Below are 21,629 nucleotides of genomic sequence, written 5' to 3' on the forward strand. Positions count from 1 at the left end.
ACATTTAGAATAGCACCTTTGGTAAATGGTCTACTATAAGAACTGTGTAAGATGGGTGGTTGAGAGGCTTGTGCCCCGAATGGGCTGTTGGTCAGGCCAGGAGGCCTGGCTCTACCGATCTGTGTATGCTGTTGCGCTCTGCTGACATCTTCCTAATAAATGACCTAAAACTTCACCTGAATGGAATATTATTATTAATATTGCTATAACATTTGGCGACGAGGATGGGATCAATATTTCATATTTCATAACTAATTATGATTATGGATACTTGATCAAAAGAACTTAAGGGTGAAGGATTTTTTTGGGAAGAAGATTTTCTCAAAGCAGATCCGGACCAGATCCAGACGATGGAGGACAAAGAGCAGACCGCCACAGAAGCAAGCTATGCAGAATCAACTTTTGATGATCTTCTGCAACAAGGTCTACACGATTGGAACCTCGCAGACCGATCTATTCTGCCAACAAGGAAACCACAAGCTGCAAATGACAGAGGGAAGTAGCAGAGCTTCAGCCATGAGAGCAGCACCAACAATGTCGCCACTGTCACCATGCAGCAGCGGAGGTGACAAAATCGACACCATGTCAAACAAACAACAAGAGACTTTGCCACAGCAGGAGGACAAGGCACAGAGAGCCACAGAGAGCATTTGAGAGCCACTGAACAGGGGAACCACCAGCCCAGTGGAGACCACTATAGAAGATACATTAACTCCAAATGGACCCGTATGCCAAGTGAAGATGGAGGAAAGAGCCATGAAGACTGGAAAACTATATTCGATAACTAATGTGAACATATTTGTTCTTGCAGCCTAATCTCTGGCATATCAACGTCTAGAAGTGTGAGATACAAGTAATCGGTGAAAGGATCAATCGATAAACTAGGTCGTGAAAAGCGAGCCATCCGTAAAACGGTAAATACCTGTACTTCTGTACAAAGTTGGTGAAAGGCCAAACTAGGTCGTGAAAGGCGAGCCATCCGGAAAACGGTAAATACCTGTACGAACTGTACAAAGTCCTTAGAAGGAAACTGTCAAAATCAATCCGTGAAAGGCGGTCCGAATTGGTAAATGAATCTGTATGGAGCCCTCAGTCTTGAGAAACAGAGATTTAACATACAAACAGATATAAATTTGACATTATGAGTGAGAGGCTTTCAAACCTAAAACAACCAGGTCTATTATTCTGTAATATGTTTCATGTGATATGTTTGATATTTATCTGAATGAATTAATATAGGAATTTTAGATAAAAGCTGATCTCTAAAAAAAAAAAAAAAAATTAGTCAACTGGGCATTGGCCATAAATGTGGAAATATTTGTTTTGACTGCATAGTCTCTGGCCTTTTAACGTTTAGAAGGGAGAGAAGTATTGATACGTATCCACCCAAAACAATTAGCCGGCGTGCTAAGGGCCCTTTGCCTTGAAAAACAGAGATTTAACGTCCAACCAGATAAAAGATTTCACATATACTAAATTCTAGAAAATGAGAGAGAGAGAGAGCTCTCAAACCCAAACAAGTAGATCTATTTTGGATATTATTATTAGGTTAACGGCAGAGTCAGTGATGCCTTCTGTGCCAGGCAATTATGCATCAGTTATAAGTCGCACGTCCTGTCTCCTGATATTTTTGTCTGATTGATCATACAGTAAATGGTTGAGTAAATATATAGCTATATCAACATGTAGGTAGGAAAATGTCTATTGATTTGGCATTCTATAAATCACCTGTCGTATGTACATGAATATGATTATTCATGTACAAAAACAAAAAACTCTGGAATGTAATGGCTATTTCAGAATGCCAACCTGTTCTTCTGTATTTCTGTACTATCTAACTTTATCTGAACCAAGGAGGTCTAAACTCACAGCAGGGGTCTTTAGTCAACTTAGCTACAGCTGTCAATCTAACAGCTGATCTGGATCCTCCATGCTATTCTCTGTGTCAGCATGTATTTGTCCTGTGATACTATGAATGTGTCAGCTATGTGTATTTGTGTAGCTATGGTTGTGTCCCTCTTATCTTTAGTACATACCTTATATGTACATTTAGAATAGCACCTTTGGTAAATGGTCTACTATAAGAACTGTGTAAGATGGGTGGTTGAGAGGCTTGTGCCCCGAATGGGCTGTTGGTCAGGCCAGGAGGCCTGGCTCTACCGATCTGTGTATGCTGTTGCGCTCTGCTGACATCTTCCTAATAAATGATCTAAAACTTCACCTGAATGGAATATTATTATTAATATTGCTATAACAAAAGATAGGACCCAAACGCAGACGAGCAGGAGACCATGACAGCACCCCTCCACCCCATCAAGCAGTGGTGGAAAAAGTACTCAATGTTTTACTTAAGTAAAAGTATCAATACTACAATGTAGAAATACTCCGTTACAAGTAAAAGTCCGGAATTAAAATTTACTTGAGTAAAAGTACAAATGTATTGGTATCAAAATGTACGTAAAGTATCAAAAGTAAAAGTACAAAAATGTTTGAAAATAGCCGATCTACAAGCTCACAACGCGTCGCGATGCGACACGATGTGAGCTTGTAGATCTGCTATTTTCGAATAGCCTGGGTATAAAATAGGGCTAAAGTAGTTATTGTATGTTTTATAATGTCATAATTTATATCTGCAAAGTAACTACTAACTTAAGTTTTCAAATAATTGTGGAGTAAAAGTACAATATTTGCCTCTGAGATGTAATGGAGTAGAAATAAAAGTACTGACAATTGGAAATACTCCAGTAAAGTGAAAATACCTCAGAATTGTACTTAAGTACAGTACTTGAGTACATGCACTTAGTTACTTTACACCACTGCCACCAAGGGATGGCTTCCAGACATCCCACAAGGCCGATTTGGAACAGTGAGCAGGGTGAGTTGAGGGCGCCTGGAGGAGGGAGACTGGGGCAAGGGCTGAAACCCGGACTGGCCGGGACAGGGCAGGACAGGACATGATTACTGAGCTGGTTGTGGGCAGGAGGACAGATACGGGACAATGTGCTGGACGGGCTGGGGGCAGGACAGAACGGGACAGAACAGGACTGACAGCAAGTACATGGAAACAGACCGGGGAATCAGGCAGAGAAATGTGGACAAGAATCAACAGCAGCAGATTAGAAAAAGGGTCTCTCCGCTGAGCGCATAGCTCCACCAGGGCTGTGTAAGGTCGTGGGTTGCAGCCGGGGAGAACCCAAGCAAGCTACGGTGGGGATTTGATTTGATTGATTGATTGATTAAACACTTTATTGAAAACATAATTCAAAAGGATAACAGCACAAAAAAAGCCAGAAGGTCCTTTTGGGGAAGGAATGCAGGGGGCAACAACACAAAAAAACATCACAAAAATAGAAGACAAAAAACTAAAACATAAAATAGGCGTTTTCAAAAACACAAATAAAACAATACAACATGTTCTATGACATACGGTGCCATTTGTGGTGCCCCCTGTGGGCAGAGTTACTTTATTGTATTGCCTTTTAACTGCATCTCTGTAGGAGGCAGAGCTGGCCTAGAAGAGGGTCTGTCTGTGTGTGTCTGTGTGCTTTTTTCCGTGGCTAATCTCACAAACCGCTGGACGGATCACCAAATGTCTTGTGCACACTGCTAGTAGGCCAAGGAAGTACCTCCACACATTTTGTTTTCACATATTTTATTATGTTTTGAAATATTTAACATAACATGTGTATACTAACTGAAGTCAAACATTGAGAATCACTGTTCTTAAGAGATTATTTCAGCAATCCAGTCCACATATCTGTGGACATTGGCGTAGACACCAGGCTTGTTCCTCTGAGCACATCCGTCCCCAAAGCTCACCACACTGGTGACGTAGTGAGTTCCATTCTGTTCACACATCAGCGGCCCGCCGGAATCACCCTGCAAGGACAAGGAACCACCCTGCAAGGACAAGGAACCAGCATGGATTCATGTGTTCTGCACAGAGGGTTATTACAAGGGACATTAATACAGCCTAAATCATTGGTTCTCAAACTTTTGAGGGCTGTGACCCACCAAAATAAGCATAATTCAACTGGGAACCCCCCCCCCCCACCCTGACAAGCACTTGTAATTGCATTTTGTTTGACTCAGTTCCACAGATAAAGATTGTGAAAATAGCCTATTTACAAGCTCACAGCGTTGCGAGGGGTTGTGAGCTTGTATATCGGCTATTTTCTTTTAATTTAGCCTCTTTGTTAATATTTGACAATTTGGCCACTGTTTGACCATTTTCATAGTATACTTTGTTGATTACCTTAGACACAGTAATGGTCTTATCATTTATGGTATTAAAAAGGTCTTAAAAGTCCTTAAATTGTCACTTTGGAAATGTGCAGATACCCTGTATACACTTATACTGTATGTTGGTTTGTTTACTGTTGAGTGAGAAAACAATGTTGCACATTAAGCAAATCATTTGGGGACCCTCCTGGGGGTCTCGAGCCACAGTTTGAGAACCACTGGCCTAAATTCCAACACTCACTGAATGGCTTCCTCTTGGCCTGTGAGATGCACATACCGTATATCATCTACAAAACATCTTATTTTAGCGTTTACATGCACACTAATACACAGATCTTTTACTCTCTATTTTAAGGCAGTGATTAAAGGGATTTATAAAATTGGGGTCTTAAGCCTTGCATTAAATACATAAAATTAAACAAATTCACATTTTGCGGAGCAGCTGCTCTGAGAATGGAGCAGATCCATTACGTGCCCAGTGTAGCCCCGTGTGACTCACTCTCAATCTCTCTCTCTGGGAGCCATACATGAATGCTATGGAGTCTGAGACCAATACTTGAGAAGAAAGGAAACTGAAAACTATATATTCCATAAGGTGACACAATTTGTTTTGTTTTTGTTTAATGTGTATTTATTGTCTCCGCCAGGCCGAAAGGCATGGCCAAGATTATGTTTGCACCCTGTCTATCCGTCCGTCCGTCTGTCCGTCAGTCATTCTGTCTGTGAACAGCTAATCTCCGGCACCGTTGGCTTGATGGCAGCGAAACTGTGCACACACTCACTGGATGCCAGAGCAGAACCTCTGCCTCAAATCTTTCACATGGGCCTGTTAGCACCACCAGGAGGCAGATTTTTGCGAAAACATTTTTTTTGACAGTACTCCTTGACAGATTTTGTCCAAACATCACGCACATCGGTACACAGTATCTCTATAGTCATTAAACAAAACCGGTCTTTTTTTTCATATTCCATCCTGATTGGCTAAGACATGTGCTCCGAGGAGCACTTTTTCTAGTTCAACAGCTGGCTGGGACGTTTCCCTGAGGGTTAGGAACACACCGAGAGGCAAAGGAAGACATTCTGTTTAGTTGTGTTCTGCTTCACCCATGCTGCAAGATGATACTACAAAATACATGTAAACTAGGGATGCACGATATTAGAAAAACATAACATTGATGAATATTGCGATGAACAGTGTTGGGTAACGCTACTCTTAAGTAACTTGTTACCATTAAAAAGTATTCTGTTATACGTTACACGATTACCTTCTGAGAAAAGTAAATTTTTGCGTTACCGACGATTAAAACCTCTGCAAGGAAGTTTGGTAAACATGAAATCAAGAGTGACCACCAGTGTTGTGGAGCTGTGCTGGGTTTCACCAAGGCTAATTTGCATTGACGTTCTCCTTTCACCAATAAATCCAAAAACTATGTGAATACTTCCACGACCGTACCAAAGGGCAACCTCTCTGTCTTCTCTCGATCTCTGCCATGTTGTACAGGTGTGACAAATTAATGTAATAAAAACAAGACCAGTAATACCGTCAGCCGTGTGTCACACCAAAAGTGGTGACCCATTGAATAGAATGATTACGCAATCACCACAGAGTGCAAGGCATCGGCCACCGATTTCTGTGTGACATCCGTGCAAGTCTCTGTTAACAGAGACAAGCTTGTTAATTTATCAGGAAATGGCGCAAATGCGTCGAATGGGTTTTCCTTTTCCTTTGTAGCAACAGAAAGAACAGGGAAATATAGGTCTTAAATGTAACAAAGTAATGCCATTATTTTGGAAATAGTAATTAAGTAACCGAGTACTGTAATTGCAAAACTAACACGTTAGGTTACTCCATTACCCCAAAAAGTATTCTGATTACAGTAACGGCATTACTTGTAACCCCCAACACTGGCGATGAACATTTGACACAAGAGTAAAGAAATACCAAATTATACAATTTTATACCTTATATTATATATCCTGAAGTTTGTACCATTTGTGTGGAGCATAATACATGAAAGCAGTCTTTCCTTGTTCACTGCTCTTATGAGGACTGGTATATCTAATGTGGGATTGTGAATGTGTTGAATGACCTGTAACTTTAGGTTTCAGAAGCGAGGATAGGTACAAAGGAAGTTTTCCACACAGGGCCTTATAAATAAATAAAATACAATGTTGCTCTCTACGTACTGTGAGAGATGGCCAACCCACTTTATCATATAAAATACAGTGATGGGTGGGATAATCATCGCCAGTAATAAAACGCAGGGCACTGTGGTAGACTGCATCAAGAGGCTTCAGTGTGGAGAGTGAAGCATGCATATACAATATATCCCCATAGTCAAAAACAGACATTATTACAGATTGAATTATAGTCTTTCTGCTGGAAAAAGAAAAACATGACCTGTTTCTATAAAGGAAACCTATTTGTCCTCTTAGTTTTTTGATTAGGTTCTCGATATGAACCTTAAATGAGAGCTTGGCATCTAGCCAAATGCCCAGGTACTTATAAGAAGTGACCAGGGGCCTGTTCCTCAAAAGGTGAATTAGAGCTAAAGCCTGGCTTTTCCACCTATCCTGGCTTAATTTAGCCAGGATTAGAGCTGACTCGGTTCCTCAAAAGGTGAATTATCTTGAAGATTAGTTTAGCCAGTTCACCCTGGCTAAGTTTAGCCTTATCCGATTCCTCAAAAGAGAATTGAAGCAAGCCTAGCTTAGTTACCATGGCAATTTAGCTGTGAAGTTAGCCTGGTCAGGAGCAGGCTAACAGCCAAGCTTACTTAATCTAGTGCCTTGTTCTTCAAGTTTTTCCACAGTTAATTCAAAACATGTGTTTGTATATGGACTCATTTTAATGACCCTGCATTCAAATAAAATGAAATAAATACAATAAGATATAATCAAATTAATTACTGAAATAGTGTGTGACCATGAATCATAATCATAATTGTTTCACAATGACTCATGTGATATGTAATTGTCACTCTGTTATAGTTAACACTATAGTTCATCTTGTTGTTAGATGTTTGATAATATATTTTTTTTAATATTATAAAAAATGTCTGACACATACATACACACACATATACCCGTAACTAATAATTTATATATATATATATATATATTTATATATATATATATATATATATAAATTATTAGTTAAGGGTTTAAAGGAGCCTCTTTGTAAGTCAATGAGGAGCATATTTTAAATTATCAATTTCTAGTCAATGGAGAAATTATTTTTTATTTCTTGTCCACCTTTGGAGTTACATCATGATGGCAAGGTAACTACACAACCCAAACCTCTACCAAAGTGGTCTTGCAAATGTGGGGTTATTTATTGCGTGTCTCGTCCCGTCCCGTCCCCCCCGCTCATCCCGTCACGGCCCCCTGTCGCGGTCAACACATAACTGTGTGTGTGTGCAATATTGCCATGCTTTCTCCCTGGATCTATTTATTGCGGTCGCGTTTCCTTTCTTGCTTAAATACATTTTACTTCCTTGTATGATTTCATGAGCTGCTGCAGTGCTGCTATTCAGCCACAGAGAAGAACGCTGCTCTGGTTTTGGACTCCGTGATTGGTCAAGTTCAAGGAATCTGTGCTCGAGTTCATGGTCTTTTATAGAAATACGTCGCCGGCGAATCCCCGCCCATTCAGCCTGGCTTCATTATCCTGGCTGGACACAGCCTGTCTTGACAAGGTCTAGCTCGACAAAGTTGCTCCTTTTCAGCCTGGCTTGGCGTCTGAGGAACGGAACAAACGAGGCTTTTCGGACCCGACTTTGTCAAGCCTTGATTTGGCTTAAGGCCAGGCTTTGTTAATTCACCTTTTGAGGAACAGGCCCCTGCTCAATTAGTTCACCTTTCAGAGTATAAATACCAGTAAAGGGATTTAAATCTGGAGACCTAGTAAAAACCATGCATTTTGTTTTATTAGAGTTTAAAACAAGCTTGAGGTCAATTAGAGCCCGTTGAAACCTATTGAAGGCGGTCTGCAAATTTGCAGTGGCCACTTCCAATGTAGGGCCAATACTGTATAAAATTGTGTCATCTGCGTAGAAATGGACATCCCAGTGCAGAGAAGGGAGTGCAATATTATTCACATACAGAGTGAATAAAAGGGGGCCCAAAATTGAACCCTGCGGGACACCTTTCCCAATTGCCAAAGAACTGGAACTAAAACCATCTGCAACAACAGCTTGAGTTCTACCCGTTAGATAGTTGGAAAACCATCTGACAGAGCAATTATCCAAGCCAATTAGCTTCTGTAATAAAATATAATGGTCCACAGTGTCAAACGCTTTAGAAAGTTCAATAAAAATGGCTGCACAGTGATGGTGATTATCTAGAGCAGTTAGTATGTTATTTGTGACAAGTGTTGTAGCTGTCACCGTACTATGACCTGGTCTGAATCCTGACTGTTGGGGTTGGAGTATGTTATGTGTATTCAGAAAAGAACGTAACTGGGAACTGACTAGGGATTCAAGGATCTTGGCTAGACAGCACAATTTTGAGATTGGGCGGTAATTATTTAAATCAGATTTATCACCACCTTTATGAAGTGGGATAACCTGAGCTTCTTTCCAGACTGTGGGAATTGCGCCTAAGGTAATTGATAAATTAAAAATGTGGACAAGTGGTGCAGCAATTATAAAAGCACTAAGAGACAGTAGATATGGGCTAAGATCATCTGCACCCTTAGACTTCTTAGTGCATATTTGTGAAAGTGCAGTTAAAACTTCTGAGTGTGTCACTGGTCTAAATGAGGAGGGGGGACAAATTGAGTGAGTTGTCAGTGACTGAATCCCTGATCTGATGGCGCCAGACTGACAGCTTGCCTATCAAATAGATTGCCAGATAATATAAAATGATTGTTAAAAGCATTACAGATATCTGATTTATTTAAAACAACCCCACTTTCACTACTAATCTGTGTCGGGAGAGAGGAGGCAGGCCTAGCTTTTAAAGATTTTACGACCCTCCAGAAACTAGCCGCATTACCTTGTGCCTTGTTGAAACTAGCTAAATAAAATCAGATTTAGCCTTTCTGACCATACTGATACCTTTGTTTCGCAAAATTCTGAAGGATAGCCAGTCAGCTGGTTCACCAGAATTTCTGGCCTTTGACCAGGCCACATCTCTGTGGCGGAGGGCTTCTTTGAGATCCGCTGAGAACCAGGGACTCGATCAATTTTTCACTCTAAGATTCTTGTAGGGGGCATGTTTCTCAGTAACAGAATTAAAATGAGTAGAGAATAAATTAAGAGCTAAGTCAGGATCTTGAGATGACATTACACTGTTCAAATCAGAATAAAATAAATCATGTAAAAAAAACCTGTTCCGTAAAAACTTTAAAATTGCGTTTATTGATTTACTTCTACTTGATACATCAAGTAGAAGTAAAACGTAGTTATAGTAAGTAAGTAAGTAGCCTTGGTAACGAATGGTCCCAGAGCCATGTGGCCCATAGGTCAGGAGCCTATCTCCTGTTTCTGTAAGCACCTTGTTGGACAAGACGCTAGTATGTACAAGTATAATTATACTAATTAATAATAATAATAATAATAATAATAATAATAATAAACCATATGGATCTTTAAACTGTGTTTGGTATGAGGTTGATTCAGATTAGTGGTAATGTGTAGTTGTATACATACATGTTACATGGTTAGTGGTCATGTGTAGTTGGATACATACATGTTACATAGTTAGTGGTCATGTGTAGTTGGATACATACATGGTGTTACTTGGTAGTCGGTGGTTGCTTCAGTGACGCCCCATCCAGAGATCACACACGACAACATTCCAGCAGGGAAGAGCTGCTTTGGCAGACAGGCAGCCTTAACATAGCGGTTTTCCTTGGCACAGAACGGGCTGTCCATGACCCTCAGCTGGAGCAATGCTGAGACACATTAGTAATGGTATTGTGCATTAGTATTTCTGTCTAACATAGATATCATTTTGTTCCTGTCAGACAGAAACCTCCTATCTCCATATTTCAATTTTCCATATTAAATGTTTTAATGTCCAACTTCCTCATACAATAATGTCACACACAAGTAGCAAAACATAACAGATGTACAAGCTCACAACGCGTTGTGATGTGATGCGTTGTGAGCGTACTTGATAAGTTTACTTGAACTGCGTCGGGGGGCAACTGCAACACCCAGTGTGAAGTGAGTGGTGCCTTTGATGAGTTAATTTCATTAAACTATATGAACTAGAGGAACAACGTTAAATCCCTGTCCATTCATTTCAAGGCTGCTCAACAGGAACACAGAAGGGGGCGGGGCTTGAGCAATTACAGCCTGTCCCTATTGGCCATCTAAGAGCACCTACCAAGTTTGGGAAGTTTAGCATGCTGGGAACTGGAGTTATGGCTGTTTAAAGCCCAGCCAATAGGAACATAGAGGGGGCGTGGCTTAAAAAATACAGCCCGTCCCTATTGGCAGTCTAAGTGTACCTAGGGAGTTTCGTAGGTTTTCGATGCTGGGAACTGGAGTTATGGCTGTTTAAAGCCCAGCCAATAGGAACACAGAGGGGGCGGAGCTTAAGCAATCAATTTCAGCCTGTCCGTGTTGGCCGTCTAAGTGTACCTAGGAAGTTTTGGTCAAGAATCACCAGGATCCTGGTTGGCTTGATTATGAGCTCAAAATAATCAATATAAATATTTTTGGAAATTTCTATGGGAAAATGTTATGGGATCTGTAACTTTAATCATGCAGTGTCAGTGACGTATGTAAATGTATGGCCTCACCGACGTCATTGTACAAGTACTGTACATTGTGAATATACTTTAGTAACAGTGGTTCTCAACCTGTGGGTCGGTACCCATGTTTGGGTCGCAGACCAATCTTTATGGGTCGTGAGTAAATATCCCCTTCCTTAATATGCATTACAATGTTTTAAAATATATTTCAAAAGAGTTTAAAAAGTTTAAACAAAAAAAGTCACAACCTTTCATCAATTAAAAACAATTTCAACATTTTTCAAAAGTATTTCATAAATAAAAAATAAAAAAAGTTGAATAATTTCTATAAATTAAAAACAAAACATGTTTGAGAAGTAGTGAAAATAGCAGATCAACAAGCTCGCAACACGTCGCCTGTTGCGAGCTTGTAGATCTGCTATTTTCACTTGTTTGGGTCCCCGGCAAAGTTCTCTTTTGGGTCTTGAGCTAAAAAGGTTGAGAACCACTGCTTTGGAACACAGACGTGTAGAAATATTATCATGCAACGGGAGTTTATCAAACAATATGCAAATGTCAGTTAAATTAAGAACAAACATTGAATCTTGTTACATGCAGTGTGCGGCGGTGAGGACCCAGCAGGACGCGATGAGGGTGCCTCCATACAAGTGTTTGAAGGGCTCAGGGGAGCCGGTGGGTCTGCGCTGCAGAGACGCCTGCCACGGATGAGTCCCAGGGAGGGACGTCTTGCCTCCAACGATCCGCTCTATGTCACCAGGCTCAGGTCTGCCATACTGGGGCCTGCCGCACTCCGAGAACAGCGCTGGACAAAATGGAGACATATTGCCACACAACAGTGTTGAGAAATAGTTGAAATAGCAGATGTACAAGCTCACAATGCGTCACATTGCAACGTGTTGTGAGCTTGTAAAAAGCTTTTCTCCTATGGCATGCCCAACATAGGGATTGATTATAATTATTTTTTATGTTTTTAATAATCAATTAAATCAATTAGTTTGATTAACTTGAACCCATAGTGACACACAGCCAGAAACAACCAAACAGTCACACAGGCAAAACAAACAGCTAAACGGGTACTGTATAACATACATGGGCAACTGCGGTCCCCACCTTAATATCAGAATACTGATATATTATTGATTTCAGCTGTTACAATTCCAAACATGCAAACATGACCCGCTTTAATTACTTCAGTCTATATTAGTAGCTTAATTACTTTTTTATGTCCAATGTATTTGTATTTAAGTTCATAAAGTTAACATAAGTATAACTAAATGCATTTGAAATTAAATAAAAATGCTACTTTTCAGCATTCCAATTAAAAAATAGCAGGGAAAAAATCTGGATTCCAATAAAAAAACGTGTCGCACTGCGACGCAGAATGAAAAAGGTAAACTTGGTTTCACCGACAGGGGCGCGCCGCCTGAAGGTTACTTGAGCCAGGGGAGGCACCACCGTTTATTTTCGCCCCCTAAAAAGTTAACCCTAAACACCATATTTAAATAAATGATATGCTCACTGTGAGAGTTGCTTCTCCTGATCCTGTGGCGGTCACTTGCAGCCCCTGGTTTATACCTCTGAACTGTGCAAATTTGCAACGCATGCACACACACACACACACACACACGCACACGCACACGCACACGCACACACACAGATGCAAACACGCACACACACACACACACACACACACACACACTGTGTGATTAGAACATTAGTATCATATGTAGGTACCGTGTGTACATAACAAGCTGCCATAAGGCGAGGTATTAAGCACAACAGTAAGGACAGGTTTCAGTGTGGTGGATGATACCAGCTTTAGGACCTCATTAGGAATGGAGTTGGCCTCTTTTACACTGGCAGCCAAATCGTGTGCGTGCGTGCGTGCGTGCGTGCATGCGTGTGTCAACAGACCATAATTGTCCTACAGGTATAGAAATCACGGTTGAAGTGGAAGCACTGAGGGCGCGGTCTACCAGACCAGGATCCGTCCACATTCAGATCATATGTAACTCATTGGTCCAGTACTCAGATAACGCCTGGTACACCAGCATGGTTGCCTGGAAGGACATGAGACCCAGAGATAGATTAAGGAAGAGAGGAAAACAGGGTGGAAATGGATTCATTTGATTGTGCTAGGACAGTGGTTTTCAAACTTTTTCAAGTCAAGGACCCCCAAATTGATATGTATTTGGCCGTGGATCTGAAAATGTTTTGTGCCAGGGACCCCCAGAAGAGAAGATTTATGTTAAAGAGAAAAAAAAGGCAAATTATTCAAAATCTTACAAACATTTTCGATATTTAAAAAAAAAGAATGTATAAGCTCGCAGCTTGGCACGAAGTGACACGCTGTGAGCTTGTATATCTGCTATTTTTTAATGGCCAACATAAATTTATAACGTGGTTAAAATTATTGTGATGCCATAAGCTTTTGCTGGGGACCCCCTGGAACCCCCCCCCCCCCCCATGGATAGGCAGGTTCCAGACGAATCTGCCATTGCAAATGAAAATTGGATTAGATTAGGTCTGGCCCCTCTCAATAGAGTTTGGATTTCTCTCCCTCCGAAGTTGTGAGGGACCAATCAGGGCCCAGTATGCAAATAGGGTGGGTTTATCACCAGAGGCATTTTTATTTGCCCCTCGGAAATGCAGGTCCCACACCGAGATTCCAGACTAATATCTACGCAGTGATATTAGTCTGGCCATGCCAGGCTACCCCATGGAACCCTGGGGGTCCCCGGACCCCACATTTCTGCCTGCTCTCTGTGTGTTACCTGAGTGGATCCGTAGTCTCCGCCAACATTCCTCCTCTGTTTGTTCAACCATCTGACAACAGGCTTTGCATCGTCAAAGGCCTTCGTTCATGAAAAGGGAGAGACTTTATGTTAAGGTACAGTACATATATTCATCATTAACGGTATGGGGAAGTGATTTTCTTTGGTTAAAATAAGTGTCAAATAGCTTAATATTCTGATCATTGCTATAGTGTGTTTTTTTTTTCATTAACAGGACTTTCCATGTCTCTCCAGCTCTTTTTTAAACAGAAAATGCATTTTCAATTCGGGATACCAATGCTATCCAATCAGGATTTGAATGTTCATATTTGCCGCAGGCCTCGTCCCCTTGTCAATAACTTTTGAAACGTCCTGGAGTCCTTCAACCTCAAGTCACCCAACCCATGAAAAGGGACACACACTGGACCTTCTGTTGACATCTGGCTAAACCGTGTTGCCCACGCCATGTACTATATCTGACAACTTTCCCATTGTCTTCACTATTTCAACACCCTGCTCTGTGGTACATTCTGGTCCGCCTCCACCCTATAAACTCATCAAGTGCATCAGAATTTTTCCCTGTTGTTCAATGACTTCTATGTTCAATGCAAAATGTACAGAAATTCCGGACTCTCTTGCCCCTGTTGAAGACCCCTCCTGGAGAGAGAAGGATTTTGCACTGCATGATGTTCCAGTGACATAAAAGAGAGGGAAGCGCACCTTGACCTTGACGAGTGCCAGCAGAGCGTAGGCTGTAGCCTTCAGTGTGTTCACATCACTGGGTAAAGGCCAGTGGCTGCCACCTGAGGAGCAGAATCGAGAATCGAGAATGAACACCTCCCTATGGTTTTCATTAACAACAATGACATCAGGGGTGTTAGCTGAAATGTTAGAGAACACAGAATCATCGTTACACAGGTTAAACATGCTTGGCTTCACAGTAGAATGCTTATACAGCATGATGGAGGACCTGAAAATAGAAGTGATATCTTTAGATATCAAATCCACTATTCTGTCATGCCTACTTATGTAGAGTCCCCTGTATACATGGCACCCATTTAAGATGTGGGACATGGTTTCAGCTATTTGTTCATGACCATGATGTATACAGTGAGGAGCATGGTTGCCTGGAAACCAGATGGAGAGGTTAAGTTTAGATGGTAAAACCTGCAACCTCGCTTTCAGAGTAAAGATAATAATGCATTTGTCTAAAGCAACATTTTTTAGCACAGAGTGCGAGACAGAATGGTCCGCAGCGGGGAGACATGCAGTCTTCCCTTGCAACCTCAGTTCAGTCCAATGCTGCCGCTGCCTTTGCTGTTGTGCCCATAAGAGGCGACCTCGGGCATTAGTCAGTGGGAGTTGGTGTTCTGTTCCACACACAGTCATAGATGCTCTGACAGAGATACTGGGGTCAGATATAAAGTCCTCCGAGACAGCCATCGCCTCTGAGTTAGACCCTACCCACTTCAAGGTAACATCAGCCCAACAGCACAGATCGTTTAAGTCCGGCCAGTCTGACCACACACCGAAGCCGGGAGAGCGACTGTCTAGCTTTCCACTAGGTTTCCTCCTGAAGCCTAGGAAGCTAGGATCCGAGCCACATGCCAGGGGGACTGTCGTTTTAGGTCCAGAAATAGAGACACACACACACACACACACACACACACACACACACACACACACACACACACACACACACACACACACACACACACACACACACACACAGTAATCAATGACCCTGAATGCCACATATATATATATATATGTTACAGGGAAATTGGAGAACCAGGGAAATTGGAGAAGGAGCACTCGTTTTCACCGCCCCCCAAGCAATTCTGTAGAAACAACACTAGAGGGAGCCACGAGCCAGGCTTCCCAACTAAAGTGCACACACATATATGGCCGCGACCACACACACACGCACACGCACACGCGCACGCGCTCATGATTTCAATTTAGAAACAACACTAGAGGGAGCCACAAGCCAGGCTTCCCAACTAAAGTGCACACACATATATGGCCGCGACCACACACACACACACACACACACACACACACACACACACACACACACACACACACACACACACACACACACACACACACACACACACACACACACACACACACACGCACACACACGCACGCACACGCGCTCATGCTTTAATAAGGATAATTCCTTTTAACACTGCGTAGATATTAGTCTGGAATCTCTGTGTGGAACCTGCATTTCCGAGGGGCAAATTCAAAAAATGCCTCTGGTGATAAACCCGCCCTATATTTACATACTGGGCTCTGATTGGTCCCTCACAACTTCCAGACAACTTCCGGTCCAGATTGCCGTGTTGAGAAAATGTTGTCAATTGCGTTTAACGACCAGTTAATAATATTATCCATGTTTTCACCCGAGACTGTTCGTGGGTACAGTGTAGAGAGGCGACGTGGAGAGGTGGGGAGATAAGGGTCAGGAGGAGAGGAAAGTGCGACCGCCTTCGTGAGCAAGCAGAGGGAAACTTCTGGCCCATAGGGGGCGCTAAGAAACGCAAACACGTCTGTCGTACAAACTTATTTTCCCCCGCAGCTTCCTGGTGTCCTGGCGGCTGCACCCCACAACTGACAGCCCGGCAACCCGGCCTGGTGGAGATCTGCACTCTGAAGAGCACTCTTTTCTAGTTGATAAAATGTAAACGTTCTACCAAAAGTGAGACGGCAATTAAAATGTCAGGTGAAACTGCAAAATACATTGTCATCATTTTACAATATTGACCATGTACGTAGCTGTGCACACTAAATAATAAAGCATTTCTATTGTACCATAATTTGTCCAATTGCTTGGAAGTTGTTGCCACTGTCAATGGTTACAGTTGTGGAGGCCAGCCTTGTGGTTCTAGTTGGATGGTTCCTCACGATGATTTCGATGTTCTGGGCTCCACCTGAGCGATCTTGACACTCCACGAAAATGTTTTCTGGTGTTCCCACACGCAGCAGGTTAGGAGCAGCCATCACCTGTCTGGAAGGCGGGAGGGGAAAATTAAAAGGGAAGGGGTTGAGGGGGCGTGGAGAGAGAGAGAGAGAGATTTAGAGACATGGATGAAGAACATTTAGACTAGTTAACACATTGACTGTCAAGGACGTAATATTATGTCATCATGGTGTTTTTAGTGATTACGCTAGAGGGCGCTCTTCACCAATCTATGAATGTTGCCTTGACTTTGAGAAAAGGATCCACCCGGAAATGACGTCATCTAAAACATGTTCACCCCGTCCGCTACAATGTTATCAGATTTATAAAAACACATTTATCTCGGTTTTTGGTGAAAACGATCTATATGAAACTGCCGATAACTACAGAACGGACGATCACGGTTACAACGTTTTGTTTTCCGATGGAAAGAAGAGAGAATCGTCTTTCCATCGTTTGTTTACATCCAGGTTGAAAAAAACAGTTCTGTGGATCGTCAAAAAGACTCAAAATAATGGTAAAACCACTGGCAGTGGCGGATGAATAAATTAATTAATGAATACCTGGCAATGAATGTGTTAAACAGAGACCCAGAGAGAAAACAATGAGAATGCATGTGTCTTGTTTTTCCTGTAAAGTTGCTCGTAAATATTGGTTGTTTGCAGTTTTTTGCAGTTTTCTGGGCTCTTTTTTTAAAGTGTAGTTGATTTTTTCATTTTTCATTCTATTACTGTTTAAACAGTCCTCAAACATGGGCATGCCCCCTCCCCCCCACCGGCCAGGGGAGATATTATGTTTTAGGGCTTCAGGCTACACGTGTATCAGGACACGGTTTGTTGCTCATCTTTGCATGCGTTCAACTTTGAACTCAATGACTAATCCAGGATCAGGACACGATCAATAAAGTCCTCTGGTGACTGTCTGCTCTGCTGCTGACAGAATGCCTTTACAGCAAGGGGTCCCCAACCGTTGGTCCACGGACCACTGGAAGAACGACCACACTAGTGAAATGATTTCCCGTACAACGATGATTTCCAGTTACAAAATATAATAGAGTAGAAACAAACAAACAAAACAGTCAGACTACAGTACAGCAATATGACATAAAATGCCTGGCAAGCAACTATGGGTGATCATCAGGCTTTCATAGTACAAGCTCCTAGACTCTGTAATGCCCCGACCTGAGGCCATCAGATAAGCTGATTATTTATAGTCTTTTAAATTGATTTAAAATGAAAACTTATTCTAAATTTAACTTTTTCTGAAAAGTCTTCCCATAGAGAATCACCTTATCTATGCTGAATTATCTCTTGAATCTTGTTAACAGTACTTTGGTTCTCAAGCTTTTCAGGCCGTGACCCCCCAAAATAATCATATTTGAACTGGGGACCCCCAAAATAATCATATTTGAACTGGGGACCCCCAAAAATAATCGTATTTGAACTGGGGACCCCTCAAAATAATCATATTTGAACTGGGGACCCCCCAAAATAATCATATTTGAACTGGGGACCCACCAAAATAATCGTATTTGAACTGGGGACCCCCCAAAATAATCGTATTTGAACTAGGGACCCCCCAAAATAATCGTATTTGAACTGGGGACACCCCACCCTGACAAGCACTTTGAATTGCAGGAGCTGAGGCATTACATTTAGTTTGACTGTTCCACAGATAAATATTGTGAAAATAGCCGATCAAATAGTTTTTGTATATAATAGTTTGTTCATTACTTTTGAAGCAGTAATGGTCAAAAGTAATCAATGTGTAGATACCCTGTATACACATTTTTTTTGCATATTAAGCAAGTCATCTGGGGACGCACCAAAAGTCATTTGGGGACCCCCCTGAGGGTACCGACCTCCAGTTTGGGAACCACTGGTATAAGGGGATTATAGGTGGATCTACTTACAGTGCGGCTCCATCAGCCAGATACGTCTGAGAGAAAAGGGCCAGAGAGACCCCACTGACCAGCCACAGTACAACCTTCTGCATCCTGCTATATGATCCTGTTGTAGCTCCACAGATACAGTACGTCTGCCTTCACTGTTCCATTCTGACACTGTCCCAACAACGCTACCCCCCTCCCTCCAGGCCCTCCCTAATGCCAACGGTCAGCCTCCATCCTGTCTGTGGTCATTATCTACAATAATGTCTGTGTATAGAAGTTTTTATAGTTTATTTTAAATACTTGATTAGTTTGCCTGGAGGCAGTTCACTCCTATTACTGTTGTTCATACATATTGGTCTAGAAGTAGTAACCAATATCGTAAAAAAAACTGTTTTGTTTTTGCACAATATTTATGATTTATTAGCCTACATATCTGCAAATGTTTGTCGCACTATACTCCTCCCAGTTTTACACGCACGCACGCACGCACACACACACGCACGCACACACACACACACACACACACACACACACAGATCAATAAACACAGATGTTTCCATTAAATACAACAAACATACATTTATTTTTCATCCTAGATCTTTTGATACAGGAAAATAACTGTACAAACATTCTATCAACTATATCATAGTTCTCTCATAGAATTGCATTTCCCATCAATCTTTGAACTTAAAGCGGATGTAAGTGATATTATGTTTGTTAAAGTAGGTGTTTAATAGTTCTATATTCTGTTAGCAACAAAGTGTTTGTTCAGTAACAGGAGGTCTCTCTCTGCAGCTCTGTACACACATGACATATTCACCAGGTCAGGAGTGGGACGCCAATTTCATCCAATGAAGAGAGAGAACTTATACAGGATATAAGATCAACAAGTTACATTGGACGTGAGAAGAAAATGATTGTGGAGTTGTCTCTCCTGATTGGATACAATTAGTATCCTCCTGACCTGAATGTGTGTTTGTGAAAGAGCCGGAGTGACGGGGAGACCCCTGTTACTGAACAAACACCACCTTTAAAGGGATAGTTCACCCCCAAAATGACTTTTTTTCTATTGATTACACACCCCATGGAGACCATTGTTTTTGTCACATTCCTGAGCCAATCATTTCATGACCGGTGGCGGCTCCGGTAGGAGACACAAAGTGTCAACTTTGAGTCTCCTGCCGGAGACATTAGCATCTTTCCGCCAGTCATCAAATTAGTGTCTCAGGAATGCGACAAAAACAAAAAAATCTCCTTAAATTCAAGGCTTCATGTGGTGTGTAATTGAGGGAAAATAAGTCATTTTTTAGGTGAACTAAACCTTTAATACTTTGTTGTGGTAACCAGAACAGTGGGCACCAATTATTTCAGGATTTTTTTAAATAAAAAAATATATATATATTGTATTTTACATTTTACATTTGATTTTATATTTAAATGTATTTTATAAATGAGGGGCCAAATACATACATATATATTTTTTGGTTTTTCTTCATTAAATTTAAGGCCTAACATACTTGCAACAAACTTGCAAAACCTGTGATATCCAGTCATTTTGGGGATAAACAAGACATTGATGGGTAAATGTAGGTCTGATAGTGATGTACCGTGCATGTTCATATCATGTATTTTACTTTATACTATATCCAGCCATTTTCCAAAGCATACATTTGTATCCTTTACTGTTTTATCATTTTGGGGGGAAAACAGCTGCGGTGCCCAGAAATACCCCTGGTGCCCACTGGACCTGGATCTGTTGTTGTTAGTGTGTGTTTCCTTTAACACATTCAATCCAGGAAGGCATCTACAAATGTCTTCTAAATCCTAACTGGTTTCTGAAAAATGTATGTTGCAATAATATCAGTGGTGCTCAAACCTTTCCATGTCAAGGACCACCCAAAATTATATGTATTTGGCTGAGGACCCCCATCGCTGAATATTTAATTCCAGGGACCCCCACCAGAAGCAAAGATTTGAGTTACAAATATTCGCTTTAAAAAATGTATATTCAAAGATTTGAACACATTTTCACGATTTTTCCAAAAACATTGCAGATCTACAAGTTATTTTTTGAATAGCCAAAGTATAAAATAAGGCTTATAGCTACAATCTAAAATGACACAGTATGCGTTCTCAGATTGAATGTGTTAAATCCCTGGAAAATATTCTTTTGTGTTGAACTGTGATTGAAGATCAGTGTTTGTTTGAGCTACAACAACTTTGTAGAATGTTTTATAGGCAACACAAACGTATAAAAGACAACGTCATCAACAGTTTTTACAGAGGCTTAAAACGATCAAATATCATGATAATTGAAAGGCATATTATATGTAGAAAAGCCATTTGTAGGGTTTTGTTGTTTTCTCTTTTTTCCAACGTTTTTCATCTGATTTTATGTGTTGATTGTCTTGAGTTACGTCAGCGCTTTTGTTCTGGAAAATTCAACAATAAAAAACAAAAAACAAAATATTTCAAAATTGAGGCCGCAAATCTTGAATGATGATCATATATCACTAGGACTTACTGTAATGAATAAAACATTATGTGAACTACTTTGTATGGTAGAGCAGTTGTAATATTTTTTTTTCATATCAAGGAATTGACATGAATATAATCTGAGAATATTTTGTGCCATAGACCCCTTAACAGACGACATCACACTGATAAGAACCAGTATGCGTGCAACCAGTATGCGCGCAATGAAACCCATTCTATCAGGTCTCGCTAGGACGCGCCTCACTAGCCAACACACAAGAGCGGGTTGGGATGCGCTGAAACCAGCACACCCCGAAACAACAGGTTGGGAATTGATTGCGTGAAACAATCACCTGTGCGTCCAGTCTCAATGTTGGTAAACAAATAATTGGTCTATAGGAAACCCCATACAAGAATTGTGCTGTTACAATGTTTCAGTCTATTTCCTCAAGATTAGTTTTTGAAAAGGACAGATCTACAAGCTCACCAAATGTCGCATGGCGATCGGATGTAGATCAGCTATTTTCTGTGGTCAAACAGATGTATATGCTATATTAACTATATTTTGCTGTG

The sequence above is a fragment of the Gymnoscopelus braueri genome (assembly GCF_963280865.1).
Source record: "Gymnoscopelus braueri genome assembly, chromosome: 2".
In the NCBI taxonomy this organism is placed as follows: Eukaryota; Metazoa; Chordata; class Actinopteri; order Myctophiformes; family Myctophidae; genus Gymnoscopelus; species Gymnoscopelus braueri.